At 35.4% G+C, this 15,450-nt stretch overlaps 1 pseudogene; it reads left to right on the top strand.

Moving 5' to 3' along the window:
- Positions 1–7,932: 7,932 nt before the first annotated feature.
- On the top strand, positions 7,933–10,966 carry LOC130962552 (uncharacterized; annotated as a pseudogene).
- The last annotated feature ends 4,484 nt before the right edge of the window (positions 10,967–15,450 follow it).

Genomic DNA, 15,450 nt, shown 5'->3' with positions numbered 1-15,450 from the left:
TAAGGACAATTATTGAATAAATTCATACAAGTACAAAGAGCATGTGATCACAATTTCGTCCACCAAGTTTTTGGCGCCGTTGCCGGGGATTGTTCGAGTATGGACAACTGACGGTTCATCTTGTTGCTCAGATTAGGTAATTTTCTTTTCAAAAATCTTTTTCAAAATTTTTCTTTTATTTTTCGTTTTTCTTAACTTTATTTTCGAAAAAAAATTAATAAAAATACAAAAAAATTAGAAAATCATAAAAATAAAAAATATTTTGTGTTTCTTGTTTGAGTCTTGAGTCAATTTTGAAGTTTGGTGTCTATTGCATGCTTAAAAATTTTTCTTGCATTTTTTTCAAAAATCCATGCATTCATAGTGTTCTTCATGATCTTCAAGTTGTTCTTGATAAGTCCTCTTGTTTGATCTTGATGATTTCTTGTTTTGTGTTGTTTGTTGTTTTTCATGTGCATTTTTTGCATTCATATTTTTCATGCATTAAAAATTTCTAAAGTTTGGTGTCTTGCATGTTTTCTTTGCATCAAAAATTTTTCAAAATTATGTTCTTGATGTTCATCATGATCTTCAAAGTGTTCTTGGTGTTCATCTTGACATTCATAGCATTCTTGCATACATACATTGTTTTGATCTAAAAATTTCATGCATTGAGTATTTTTGTTGTTTTTCTCTTTCATAATTAAAAATTCAAAAATCAAAAAAATATCTTTTCCTTATTTCCCTCCAAAATTTCGAAATTTTGGGTTGACTTGGTCAAAAATTTTCAAAATTAGTTGTTTCTTACAAGTCAAGTCAAAATTTCAATTTTAAAAATCTTATCTTTTCAAAATCTTTTTCATTTTTTTTCTATTTTTCGAAATTTTCAAAAAAATCTTTTTCAAAATATTTTCAAAATCTTTTTCTTATCTTTACATCTAATTTTCGAAAATTCATTAATAATTAATGTGATTGGTTCAAAAATTTGAAGTTTGTTACTTTCTTGTTAAGAAAGGTTCAATCTTTAAGTTCTAGAATCTTATCTTGTAGTTTCTTGTTAGTGAAGTAAATAATTTTAAAAATTTTTAAATTAAATCTTTTTATCTTTTATTTTATATTTTTCAAAAATTTTTTTTATATTTTTCAAAATTTGATTTCAAAATATCTTATCTAATTTGCTATCTTCTTATCTTTTTCAATTTTGATTTCAAATCTTTTTCAATCAACTAACTAACTTCTTGTTTGTTTCTTATCCTTTTCAAAACCACCTAACTACTTCTCCCTCTTCTATTTTCGAAAATATCTCTCTCTTTTTCAAAAATTCTTTTTAATTAACTAATTGTTTCATGTTTTAATTTTAATTACAAATTACCTTTAATTTTCGAAAAATACTAACCTCTTTTTCAAAATTATTTTCGAATTCTCTCTTCCCTTCTCTTCTTCTATTTAATTATTTAATTACTAACACTTCTCTTCACCTCTCTTCATCCAAAATCCGAATCATCCTTCTTCTTTCTTATACCCCTTTCTTTTCTACTAACATAAAGGAATCTCTATACTGTGACATAGAGGATTCCTCTTTCTTTTCTTGTTCTCTTCTCTTTTATATGAACAGGAACAGGGATAAAGGCACTCTTGTTGAAATTGATCCAGAACCTGAAAGGACTCTGAAGAGAAAATTAAGAGAAGCTAAATTACAACAATCCAAAAGCAACCTTTTAGAAATTTTCGAACAAGAGAAAGAGATGGCAGCCGAAAATAATAATAATAATGCAAGGAGAATGCTTGGTGACTTCACAAAACCAACGTCCAAGTTTGATGGAAGAAGCATCTCCATTCCTGCCATTGGAGCCAATAACTTTGAGCTGAAACCTCAGCTAGTTGCTTTAATGCAACAAAACTGCAAGTTTTATGGACTTCCATCTGAAGATCCTTATCAGTTTTTAACTGAATTCTTGCAGATCTGTGAGACTGTAAAGACGAATGGAGTTGATCCTGAGGTCTACAGACTCATGCTTTTCCCTTTTGCTATAAGAGACAGAGCTAGAATATGGTTGGATTCACAACCCAAGGATAGCCTGGACTCATGGGATAAGCTGGTCACTGCCTTCTTGGATAAATTCTTTCCTCCTCAAAAGCTGAGCAAGCTGAGAGTGGATGTTCAAACCTTCAAACAAAAAGATGGTGAATCCCTCTATGAAGCTTGGAAAAGATACAAGCAGCTGACCAAAAGATGTCCATCTGACATGTTTTCAGAATGGACCATATTGGATATATTCTATTATAGTCTCTCTGAATTTTCGAAAATGTCATTGGACCATTCTGCAGGTGGATCTATTCACCTGAAGAAAACGCCTGAAGAGGCTCAAGAACTCATTGACATGGTTGCAAACAACCAATTCATGTACACTTCTGAGAGGAATTCCGTGAATAATGGGGTACCTCAAAAGAAAGGAGTTCTTGAAATTGATACTCTGAATGCCATATTGGCTCAGAACAAAGTGTTGACTCAACAGGTCAACATGATCTCTCAAAATCTGAATGGATTGCAACATGCATCCAACAGTACTAGAGAGGCAGCTTCTGAAGAAGCTTATGATCCTGAGAACCCTGCCATGGCAGAGGTTAATTACATGGGTGAACCTTATGGAAACACCTATAACTCATCATGGAGAAATCATCCAAATTTCTCATGGAAGGATCAACAAAAGCCTCAACAAGGTTTTAACAATGGTGGACGTAACAGGCTGGGCAATAGCAAGCCATATCCATCATCTTCTCAGCAACAGACAGAGAACTCTGAACAAAACAATTCTAATTTAGCCAATATAGTCTCTGATCTGTCAAAGGCCACTTTCAGTTTCATGAATGAAACAAGATCCTCCATTAGAAATTTGGAGGCACAAGTGGGCCAGCTGAGTAAGAAAGTCATTGAAACTCCTCCCAGTATTCTCCCAAGCAATACAGAAGAGAATCCAAAAGGAGAGTGCAAGGCCATTGATGTGATCAATGTAGCCGAATGCACAAGGGAGGAGGAGGACGAAAATCCTAGAGAGGAAGACCTCCTGGGACGTCCCTCAAGCAAGAAGGAGTTTTCTATTAAGGATCCAGAGGAATCTGAGGCTCACATAGAGACCATAGAGATTCCATTAAATCTCCTTCTGCCATTTATGAGCTCTGAAGATTATTCATCCTCTGAAGAGGATGAAGATGTGACTGGAGAGCAAGTTGCTCAATATTTAGGAGCTATCATGAAGCTGAATGCCAAGTTGTTTGGTAATGAAACTTGGGAAGATGAACCTCCCTTGCTCATTAGTGAACTAGATATTTGGATTCAGAGAACTCTACCTCAAAAGAAGCAAGATCCTGGCAAGTTCTCAATACCTTGTACCATTGGCACCATGAGCTTTGAAAAAGCTCTATGTGATCTGGGGTCAGGGATAAATCTTATGCCACTCTCTGTAATGGAGAAGCTAAGGATCATTGAGGTACAACCTGCCTTGTTCTCATTACAATTGGCAGACAAGTCCATGAGACAAGCTTATGGAATAGTAGAGGACGTGCTAGTAAAGGTTGAAGGCCTTTACATCCCTACTGATTTCATAATCCTAGACACTAGGAAGGAAGATGATGAATGCATCATCCTAGGAAGACCTTTCCTAGCCACAGCAGAAGCTGTGATAGATGTCAACAGAGGAGAGTTAGTCCTTCAATTGAATGGGGACTACCTTGTGTTTAAGGCACATGGCCATCCCTCTGTGACAAAAGAGAGTAAGCATGAAGAGCTTCTCTCAGTTCTAGGTCAAGAAGAGCCCACACAGTCAAACTCTAAGTTTGGTGTTGTGAGGCCACAACCAAACTCTAAGTTTGGTGTTCAAACCCCATATCCAAACTCTAAGTTTGGTGTTGGGACTACACTAACATTGACCTGATCACCTTGTGGTTCCATGAGAGCCACTGTCAAGCTATTGACATTAAAGAAGCGCTTGTTGGGAGGCAACCCAATTTTATTTATCTATTTTTATTTTTATTTTTATTTTGTTCCTTTGTTATTTTTGTGTTTAATTAGGTACATGATCATGAGGAGTCACGAAAAAATAAAAAAAATTAAAAACAGAGTCAAAAACAGAAGAAAAAAATTTTTCACCCTGGAGGATGCACGGGCTGGCGTTCAACGCCAGTAAGGTGCATCTGGCCGGCGTTCAACGCCAGAACAGAGCACCATTCTGGTGCTGAACGCCAGAAACAAGCAACAACCTGGCGTTAAACGCCAGGAAGGTGCACAGAGAGGACAAACTGGCGCTGAACGCCAGAAACAAGCATGAAACTGGCGTTCAACGCCAGAAACATGCATTACATGGGCGTTGAACGCCCAGAACATGCACCAATGGGCGTTTAAACGCCAGAATGATGCATGAAGGCATTTTACATGCCTATATGGTGAAGGAATGGTATTTGTTTTCACCTCAGGATCTGTGGACCTCACAGGATCCCCACCTACCTCGCCCTCTCTCTCTCCATTCATGATCATCCCTTCTGTTTTTCATTCACCACCTACATCTACCCATTCTACCCCATACACCCCGCCTACCTTTACAATTCAACTTCTCTTTCCCACCCAATCCCACCCATATAGCCGAATCCATCTCCCCTCACTCTCCTCCATTTTCTTCTTCTTCTTCTCTTCTTTCTTCTCTTGCTCGAGGGCGAGCAATATTTTAAGTTTGGTGTGGTAAAAGCATAGCTTTTTTGCTTTTCCATTACCATTAATGGCACCTAAAGCCAGAGAAACCTCAAAGGGAAGACAAAAGCTTCCACCTCTGAGTCTTGGGAGATGGAAAAATATAAGGCGTCATAGCTCAGTGGTATAACATGTGGCTGCAAATCAAGAGATCCCTGAGATACCTCAGGGGATAAGTTGTCCTCCACACAAATGTTGGAAGCAACTAAGGGTAGAAACACCAAAATTATTATGAATCATTCAACAGAAACAAGGAAGAGACATAGAGGAGCTCAAAAAGCACCATTGGACCTTCAAGAAGGCGCCACCCTCACTCAGGTGGATTCACTCCTTGTTCTTTATTTCTTTCTGTTTTCGGTTTTTAATATTATGTTTATCTATGTTTTGTGTCTTTACTTCATGATCATTAGTATGTAACCATGCCTTAAAGCTATGAATAAAATCCATTACTCCTTCACCTCTCTTAAAAGAAAAATGTTTTAATTCAAAAGAACAAGAAGTACATAAATTTCGAATTTATTACTGAATTTAATTTAATTATATTGATGTGGTGACAATACTTTTTGTTTTCTGAATGAATGCTTGAACAGTGCATATGTCTTTTGATCTTGTTGTTTATGAATGTTAAAATTGTTGGCTCTTGAAAGAATGATGAACAAAGAGAAATGTTATTGAGGATCTGAAAAATCATGAAATTGATTCTTGAAGCAAGAAAAAGCAGTGAAAAAAAAATAATATGACTAAAAAGAGTATATAGAAAAAGAAGGAGCAGTAGAAAAAGCCAATAGCCCTTAAAACCAAAAGGCAAGGGTAAAAAGGATCCAAGGCTTTGAGCATCAATGGATAGGAGGGCCCAAGGAAATAAAATCCAGGCCTAAGCGGCTAAATCAAGCTGTCCCTAACCATGTGCTTGTGTCATGAAGGTCCAAGTGAAAAGCTTGAGACTGAGTGGTTAAAGTCGTGATCCAAAGCAAAAGAGTGTGCTTAAGAGCTCTGGACACCACTAACTGGGGACTTTAGCAAAGCTAAGTCACAATCTGAAAAGGTTCACCCAGTTATGTGTCTGTGGCATTTGTGTATCCGGTGGTAATACTGGAAAACAAAGTGCTTAGGGCCACGGCCAAGACTCATAAGTAGCTGTGTTCAAGAATCAACATACTTAACTAGGAGAATCAATAACACTATCTGAAATTCTAAGTTCCTAGAGATGCCAATCATTCTAAACTTCAAAGGAAAAAGTGAGATGCCAAAACTGTTCAGAAGCAAGAAGCTACAAGTCCCGCTCATCTAATTAAATTAATATTCATTGATATTCTGTAATTTATAGTATATTCTCTTCTTTTATCCTATTTGATTTTAAGTTGCTTGGGGACAAGCAACAATTTAAGTTTGGTGTTGTGATGAGCGGATAATTTATACGCTTTTTGGCATTGTTTTTAGGTAGTTTTTAGTATGATCTAGCTACTTTTAGGGATGTTTTCATTAGTTTTTATGTTAAATTCACATTTCTGGACTTTACTATGAGTTTGTGTGTTTTTCTGTGATTTCAGGTAAATTCTGACTGAAATTGAGGGATTTGAGCAAAACTCTGAAAAAGGCTGACAAAAGGACTGCTGATGCTGTTGGATTCTGACCTCCCTGCACTCGAAATGGATTTTCTGGAGCTACAGAACTCCAATTGGCGCGATCTCAACGGCGTTGGAAATTAGACATCCAGGGCTTTCCAACAATATATAATAGTCCATACTTTATTCGAAGAATGACGACGTAACTTGGCGTTGAACGCCAAGTACATGCTGCTGTCTGGAGTTAAATGCCAGAAAAACGTCATGATCCGGAGTTGAACGCCCAAAACACGTCATAACTCGGAGTTCAACTCCAAGAGAAGCCTCAGCTCGTGGATTGATCAAGCTCAGCCCAAACATACACCAAGTGGGCCCCGGAAGTGGATTTATGCATCAATTACTTACTCATGTAAACCCTAGGAGCTAGTTTATTATAAATATGATGATTTACTAATGTATTAGACATCTTTGGTCTCAGTTTTGTTTTATTCTTCATCCTAAGAGGCTATTGATCACGTTTTAGGGGGCTGGCCATTCGGCCATGCCTGAACCTTTCACTTATGTATTTTCAACGGTGGAGTTTCTGCACACCATAGATTAAGGGTGTGGAGCTCTGCTGTACCTCAAGTATTAATGCAGTTCTATTTTCTTTTATTCAAATCTCTCTTATTCTTATTCCAAGATATTCATTCGTACCCAAGAATATGATGAATGTGATGAGTAAATAACCCTCATTATCATTCTCACTTATGAATGCGCGTGATTGACAACCACTTCCATTCTACATGCAACAGAGCTTGAATGTGTATCTCTTAGATTCCCCAACAGAATCTTCGTGGTATAAGCTAGATAGATGGCGGCATTTATGAGGATCCGGAAAGTCTCACCTTGTCTGTGGTATTCCGAGTAGGATCCTGGGAATCCGGAAAGTCTAACCTTGTCTGTGGTATTCCGAGTAGGATTCCGGTAATGAATGACTGTGACGTGCTTCAGACCTGCAAGTGCTGGGCGTTAGTGACAAACGCAAAAGAATCAAGGGATTCTATTCCAGTAGGAGCGGGAACCAACCAGTGATTAGCCGTACTGTGACAGAGTGCGTGAGCATTAGTTTTCACTGCGAGGATGGGATGTAGCCATCAACCATGGGTGATGCCTCCAGACGATTAGCCGTGCGAGTGACAGCCGCATAGGACCATTTTCTCGAGAGGATTGAAAGTAGCCACCGCTGATGGTGAACCCCTATACACAGCTTGCCATGGAAAGGAGTAAGAAGGATTGAGTTGAAGCAGTGGGAAGGCAGGCGTCCTTGAGTCATACAGCATCTCCATACACTTATCTGAAATTCTTACCAATGAATCTGCATAAGTATCTCTATCCCTTTTATTATTTCTTCTTTAAATTTCGAAAGCCCATAAACAATTTTAATCTGCCTAACTGAGATTTACAAGGTGACCATAGCTTGCTTCATACCAACAATCTCTGTGGATTTGACCCTTACTCACGTAAGGTTTATTACTTGGACGACCCAGTACACTTGCTGGTTAGTTGAACGGAGTTGTGACTTCAAATAAGGACAATTATTGAATAAATTCATACAAGTACAAAGAGCATGTGATCACAATTTCGTCCACCAGTAGCCGTCGCGACATGACCCAACGATATGAAGATGGAATGGCGATTGTTCTTAAAGAGGGAAAGCCAGATATTTTTCTCACAATGATATGCAATCCATCTTGGACTGAAATAACTTCAGAACTCAACCCAGTTCAAACTCCACAAGATCGTCCAGATCTAACAACAAGAATTTTTCGAGCCAAATTTGAACAGCTGAAAGAGGATGTAATTACTAAGGGTGTCTTGGGAAAGGTGAAGAGCTATATTTATGTCACTGAGTTTCAAAAAAGAGGGTTGCCACATGTACATATGTTGCTAATCTTAGAAAACAATGACAAGTTAATTGACCCGGAGCATTATGATAGTTTGGTACGTGCAGAGATACCATCTAAAGAAGTAGAACCACACCTACATGATGCTGTGCTAAAACATATGATTCATGGTCCTTGCGGTACACTTGATCAATCTTCACCCTGCATGAAAAATGGCAAATATAAACGCAACTACCCAAAAGAGTTCGCAGCAGAAACACGAAGAGGTGACGACTCATATCCGCAATATAGGCGACGATTCGACACTCCAGTACAAATTAACCAAAATGTCACGGTTGACAATAGATGGGTAGTTCCGTACAACCCTTGGCTACTACTAAAGTATGATTGCCATATTAATGTTGAGATATGTAGTAGCATCAAGAGTATAAAGTATCTCTACAAATATTGCTACAAGGGTCCAGACCGGGTTGCAATGGAAGTTCACAACAGTTCTAATGTTGACGAGGTCCAACAGTTTGTTGATGCAAGATGGATTGCTGCTCCAGAGGCATGTTGGAGAATATTTAAATTTAACCTTTACCGAATGTATCCATCAGTGGAAAGGTTACAAATTCATTTGCCAAATCAACATCAAGTGAGCTTCTATGATCACCAAACCATTCCTGAAATACTTAATGATGATTATTTCTCTAGAACAATGCTCACTGAGTTCTTTGCTCTAAATCGTGAGGAGGACCAACAATCTAGGCATCTTTTGTACAGGAAAATTCCAGAGTATTACACTTGGCACAACAAGGAAAAGGAATGGCATCGGTGCAAGACACAGAGGAGATCCATCGGTAGAATTTATACTGTATCACCTTCAGAAGGAGAAAAATTCTATTTGCGTATTCTGTTATCTAATGTCAGAGGACCAATCAGTTGGGATGACTTGCTAACAGTGAATGGGATCCAATATTCGTCCTTCAAGCAATCTGCTCAACATCGAGGATTGTTAGAGAGTGACAGTAGCATCCGTGAATGTTTGGTTGAGGCATCTGTTTTACGATTGCCATGTGCTTTACGAAGGTTGTTTGCAACCATCTTAATATTTTGTGAGCCTACAGATGTAAGAAGCTTATGGGATGAATTTTTTTCATATATGGTGGATGATTATCTATCAACCAGCACCACAACAGCCTTAGTGTTCACAAATCGGCTACTCAGGGATATAAATGATATACTCCTTCAGCAAGAAAAATAGATTACACAATACGATTTGCCAGCTCTAACTCATGAAAATGACAATGACAACTCGATACCCAAAGTTATCCGAGAAGAACTGTCTGTCGAAGTACCCTGGGAAGACCTGTGTTCCGTAACAAGATTGAACAATGACCAGTCTAAAGCTTTCAAGTGCATTATGAATACAATTGATCGAAGAGAAAGTGGAGTGTTCTTTGTTGATGGGCCAGGAGGATCAGGCAAAACATTTCTTTACAGAGCTATAATTGCAGAATTGAGAAATAAGGGTCATATTGTCTTGGTAATTGCATCATCAGGAATAGCCGCAACATTATTGCCTGGGGGTCGAACAGCTCATTCTAGGTTTAAGATCCCAATTAATGCAGAACCATCATCCATTTGCAACATAAGCAAACAATATGATCTTGCAAAGCTGATTAGACAAACAACGGCAATCATTTGGGATGAAGCACCTATGGCAAATAAAGAATCGGTGCAATCATTAGACCGCACTCTGAGAGATATATTAGCAAACAATATGCCATTTGGAGGAAAAGTGATGGTGATGGGAGGAGATTTCCGCCAAGTACTGCCTGTGGTACCGAAAGGTAGTAAGTCACAAATGATTTCAGCTTCTATAGTTAAGTCTCAATTATGGGCTTCCACTAAAATTCTCCATTTGCGACAAAATATGCGATCTTCTAATGATTATGTTTTTGCTGAGTACCTTATGCGCATTGGTGATGGAATTGAACCTACCATATATGAAGACTTTGTACGGATACAAGCAAATATGGCAATTCCGTGGGAGGGTGAAACATCGTTACACAAGTTAATAGAAGAAAATATTTTCAAACTTACAATCTCATGGATGGGACGCTTCTTACATGGTAGAAAGGGCAATATTGACGCCAAAAAATCATGATGTGCAACAGCTTAATGATATAATTATCAACCAGTTTCCAGGAGAAGAACAAAATTTAGTCTCATTTGATGAAGTAGAAGGAGATGCTAATAATTTATATCAACAAGAATATCTTAACTCAGTTTCTACAGGCGGGTTGCCACCTCATGTGTTGAAGGTAAAAAGAGGTGCACCTTTGATGTTATTGAGAAACATAGACCTTAAGGCCGGCTTATGCAATGGTACAAGGTTACTATGTCGTGGAACTTTTCAAAACATGTTGGACGTAGAAATTTTAACCGGTCATCACTGTAGAAGAAGAGCTTTCTTGCCTCGGATAAAACACAAAACAACAGAAAATTCAGGACTGCCATTTATCCTTATCCGGAAGCAATTTCCTGTAAGGTTGAGTTCTGCAATAACAATAAACAAATCACAAGGACAGACAATTCCTAAAGTAGGGATCTATCTCCCTAAACATGTATTTAGCCATGGCCAATTATATGTTACTCTGTCTCGAAGTATTTCTCAGTCAACTACAAAAATTTTAGTCAAAGAAGGAAAAATAGATGGAACAAGTAGAGAATTTACCAGAAATGTAGTTTTCAAAGAAATATTGTTACCTTCCCCACATGTAATTTATGTTCTTAGTAAGTGTGTGTAGTTACTTCTTGGTACAATTCAGTCTACATATAATTTTAATCTTTAAATCTTTTTCATTGATATATATATCTATGTATACAAACTTTAATTTATCGAGGATTAACGACTAATAATTTTTTAATAGACAATTTGATTTCAAAGGAGCTCATCAATATATGCCAGGAGATAAAGACAACCACCTTGAACATTTGTTTTATGCAACAGGTACGTACTAATTATCATTAACTAAGACATACTATATATATACTAGAAATATATTAACAAATATCAATTACAGGAAGAAGGATTCTAAAATCTCTGGAGTGCATGGAAAGATGAGCAAGCAATTGCATCAATCCAACCAATAGACAATAAAGTAATTTTTTAAATTAATTACTGTCAAAATTGCATTCAATATACATACTTCTATTTCTATGTTAGTAATCATAATCATATGCTATCTAATAGGTTCATTCCCTTCAAATTTATTCTATTGGCTGGGGAGGAACGGTTAAAACAGACAAGACCCAATTCTGGAAGATGATAAAAAAGGAAATACTGCTCCAACAACATACAAGGTAACACAATCATCGTAATCAGAATGTTATTGATATGCCTATTATCTATCCCCTTCTATGTTCTTCTTTTACTAATAAAATATGAAGGAAAAAAGTATATGCCTAAAATATTAAAAGGTTACTCTGAGATTGTAACAGAGATTATGTTTCTCATGTTGAATAAAGTTACAAAAAATAATTTTAAACTACGGATAATAAATTAAACATTTTTCTTTTTCCAGCAACAAACTCATAGGAGCGGAATCAACTGATGTTAGTAAAGAACAACATTGCAGGTACCTATCATTAGATTAAGAAACCACCCAAAATAGAGGTAATATCGGATACTTATAGATTTGAATGCTCTACAGAGGGTTTAATGGCTTCTTTTGTTGTGCATGTGTAGGAAATCCAACCTCAAACAAGAAATTTCAATTTTGCAGGTTTTATATTTTTTATTGTTAACTTTTCGTTCAAATATAATGAAATTTGTATTGGCATATGGTATATTTTATTGATTTCTAAATTTTGTAGTTCTTCAAGGCTCAAGAATCTATTGATAAGAAGATGTATGAGGAATTGCTAAAGATTTTTTTTCGGTACAAATTCAGAAATTACTTTAGATTTATCTTAACGTTTTTACTTATAGTTTGATATATAATCACAAAAAAAAGACATAATTATTTTTCTTCTTTACACTTTTTGTAGGCACAAGAAAGATTCTTCAAATATAGATCCGTACTTTGGTTTACCACTTAAAAAAAAAGGTCCCTAAACAAAGAAAAAAAAGTGACTTTTAAATATGGCTCATTTTTTGTAAACAATCGTATTTTTCTATTTATTTTTATGACTTTGAGTTAGATAGAAGAAGATAAAATAATATTGTAATAATTATTTTATATGAATTATGTTATTTGTAGATTTGTAGATAGGTGATGTATGTGTTCATTATAATTAAATCATTTTCATATTGTTATTGTTTATAGATAGGTAATATATGATTATTTTAATTTGAACATTTTTATATTGTTATAGATTATTCTATATTATTATTTTTATGTTATTCGAATTTAAAATTTTAAAATTCATTGAAATAATTAACTTTAAATCCCATAAAAAAAGCGGCTGAACAGGCACGGTAGTACCTGTTGAGCCGCTAGTTGATGATAATGGTTATATTTGTATGTAATATAAATTCTTCCGTTACATATCATATTATGATTAATACATGATTTGTTAAGGAGTAATTACAGTATCTTTGAAAATAATTATATTTAAAAAAATCACATAAATATTAATATGATATATTTATAATTGTTGTGAATGATATATTGAACTTATCCACAGAAATTTATTATGTTATTCATATATAATTAAGTTGAAATAGAAAATATTTTAGTTCTTAATTAGCTCACATGTATTAAGAAATAATATTTTATTTTCTAGTTTTAACACTTTAGTCAATATAATGAATATTATCTGTGTTAAAGTCTTTGTTCGCAAATAAATTTTAATGACACTATGATTCATAATTATTTTGATGTGCTTATGTAAAGTAGAGTAATGTTAGCATGATTTATTATTTGCAGTAATAATGATACTGAAACTGTATTTGAAGTTCATTTTTTAAGTGGTGACAACTATAAGGAGTGGAAAGATAAAGTTCTCTTTCACTTAGGGTGTGCAGACCTTGATTATATTCTTTATAGGGAAGAGCCTCCGGCACCACTAATGCTAGTACTCGAGTCGAGGTAGTATTATATGAACGGTGGGAGAAATCTAACCGTTTAACTATCAGCTAGTATTCGTGGTTCAATTCCAATATCAAAGATTACATGAAGGCTATTAATGAATAGTTTGAGTCTTCTAGTAAGGCACTTGCAAGCATCCGAATGGCACAATTGTCACCCATAAGACTTATCGGCGTAACGGATATGCGTGAACACATCATGAGGTTAAGAGGCATAGCAACACAATTGAAAGTTTTAGAGGTTGAGATCTCTGACTCATTTTTGGTGCATCTTATTCTAAATTTTCTTCCTATCCAATACGAACCATTTAAGATTTCTTATAACACATAAAAAAAAGTAGTCTATTAAAGAATTATTGGTGTTGTGTGTTCAAGAGGAAGGAAGGTTAGTTCCAAAACTTGGTGAAAGTGCACTGTTGGTGATAAATGAGGATGGTAAAAAGCAAGCTCATAAGAAGAAAAGAAAAGGTAGTACATCCCATCTTATGAAGAAAGAAAGTGTACTATGTTTCTTTTACAAAAAGAAAGGACACATGAAGAAGGAGTGCCAAAACTTTAAGGTTTAATACCAATTGATAGTTATCAGTAGTTAAAAGAATGGGGGGCTTGACCTTCTTTTTATTTTACTTTTAATTTTGAGTTCTGTTGAGATACTTTGAGTAAAAAACAAGAGAGACTATGGTTTTGTCTTTTAATGCAGTAGGAGCCAAAATAAAGCTACATGCAAGGTGTGTTATGAAGAAGTGTTGCTGAATAGTAGAATCAGAAGATATTTCAGTTTTGTCTCCTATAATGCAGAACTAGAAATAGAGAAGAAAAAGGATAAAGACACACATATGTATCTTAGTTCAGCTACTCAGTGCAATATAACCTACATCCAATCTCCATCATAATAGTAACAGAGTTTCACTATCTTTTAACAGAATTATATTTACCAATTTTTCCTAGGATTCTAACTAATCTTATATGGGACAAATCTAGTTTCTAACCTAAACTAAACTTGACTAAGTTCAACAACAAAGTGCTAACTCAACTTGTAAGGGAATCTTCTCAAGATCATGACAACAAAATAGAAATACATACAAAGAATTTTTGAAATAAACTTTAGTTTTTTCTCCAACTCTAACTTTCTGCCTTTTTTCACTCAATGACTTTTTCTTACAAACCTCATCATTTTGTCTTTTACCATTGAAACACAGAAAGACTAAATTGAGAAAATGAGTTACTCAATGAAAACCATGAAGGAGAAGAATAAACAGTTCAGTGAGCTATGAGAACCTAAACGTCGTGCTCTCACTCCTTCCCTCAATCCTTAGTCGTTCATCCCTTCAATAGAGGAGTGAAGCTTCAAGGGCTTGAAATCTTACTTCAGCACTTTTTGATTTTTTTCTCCCAAAAATCAGACACAATAGCAGCATGACAGGGGAGAGAGAAAGTAGAAGCAGTGACCGAATCAAACATGGAACCATACCTTCAACCTTTTCTTTCAACCTTTTTCATCTCGCCTCTTGAATTTGAGTCGTGCATTCTTACTTTGCCTCCAAATTTGAATTTTGAGTGTCGATACACAGCAAAGCACCATTGTCTTTACTTTCATCATTTTTCTAGATCGGTGTTTGTAATACAGAATTTTTTCAATATTCCTTGATGAAGCACAATTTAAGAAATGCTTTTTGTGATTTATCCTTTTGATTTGATTTTACCTTTTTGTTATAGTCTTTTTGACCTTCTCTTTTCATTTGAAATTTAAAACCTCCTTTTGGTTCTTTGATTTTGTCCTAACTTTAGAATTTTTTTTCTTTTTTCATAGAATTTACGTGTTGTGATGCGAAAGAAAAGAGATGAAAATTTTGATTTTGATAAAGTAAATTGGTTTAAGTGAAATGAAATTCAATTTCTTTAGTCAGCACTAAAAGAATGAGTTTGAATATGGACCACCAATTGGTTTGTTTATGTTCTTGGGTCAATTGCTTTTTTTTCTTTTATTTGGCTAAAGGCTTGTTTTTGTTTTTGATGTAAAATACTTGTGAAAGTAGCAAGTATGTCTTGGGCTATAACTGTGAGTATGGGCTGACTGCTATTGGCTTGTGTCATTGCTTTTTGGGTCAGTTTCAATTTAATTAATTTTTTGTACGCTAAACAGATCAAATCACAAACAATTTGCTAATAACACAATAGTGTTTTAGTCATCATCTTCGT

The sequence above is a fragment of the Arachis stenosperma genome, chromosome 2 (assembly GCF_014773155.1).
Source record: "Arachis stenosperma cultivar V10309 chromosome 2, arast.V10309.gnm1.PFL2, whole genome shotgun sequence".
Classification (NCBI taxonomy): Eukaryota; Viridiplantae; Streptophyta; class Magnoliopsida; order Fabales; family Fabaceae; genus Arachis; species Arachis stenosperma.
Note: the sequence above shows the minus strand (reverse complement) of the source record. Positions and strands in the feature narration are given on the sequence as shown.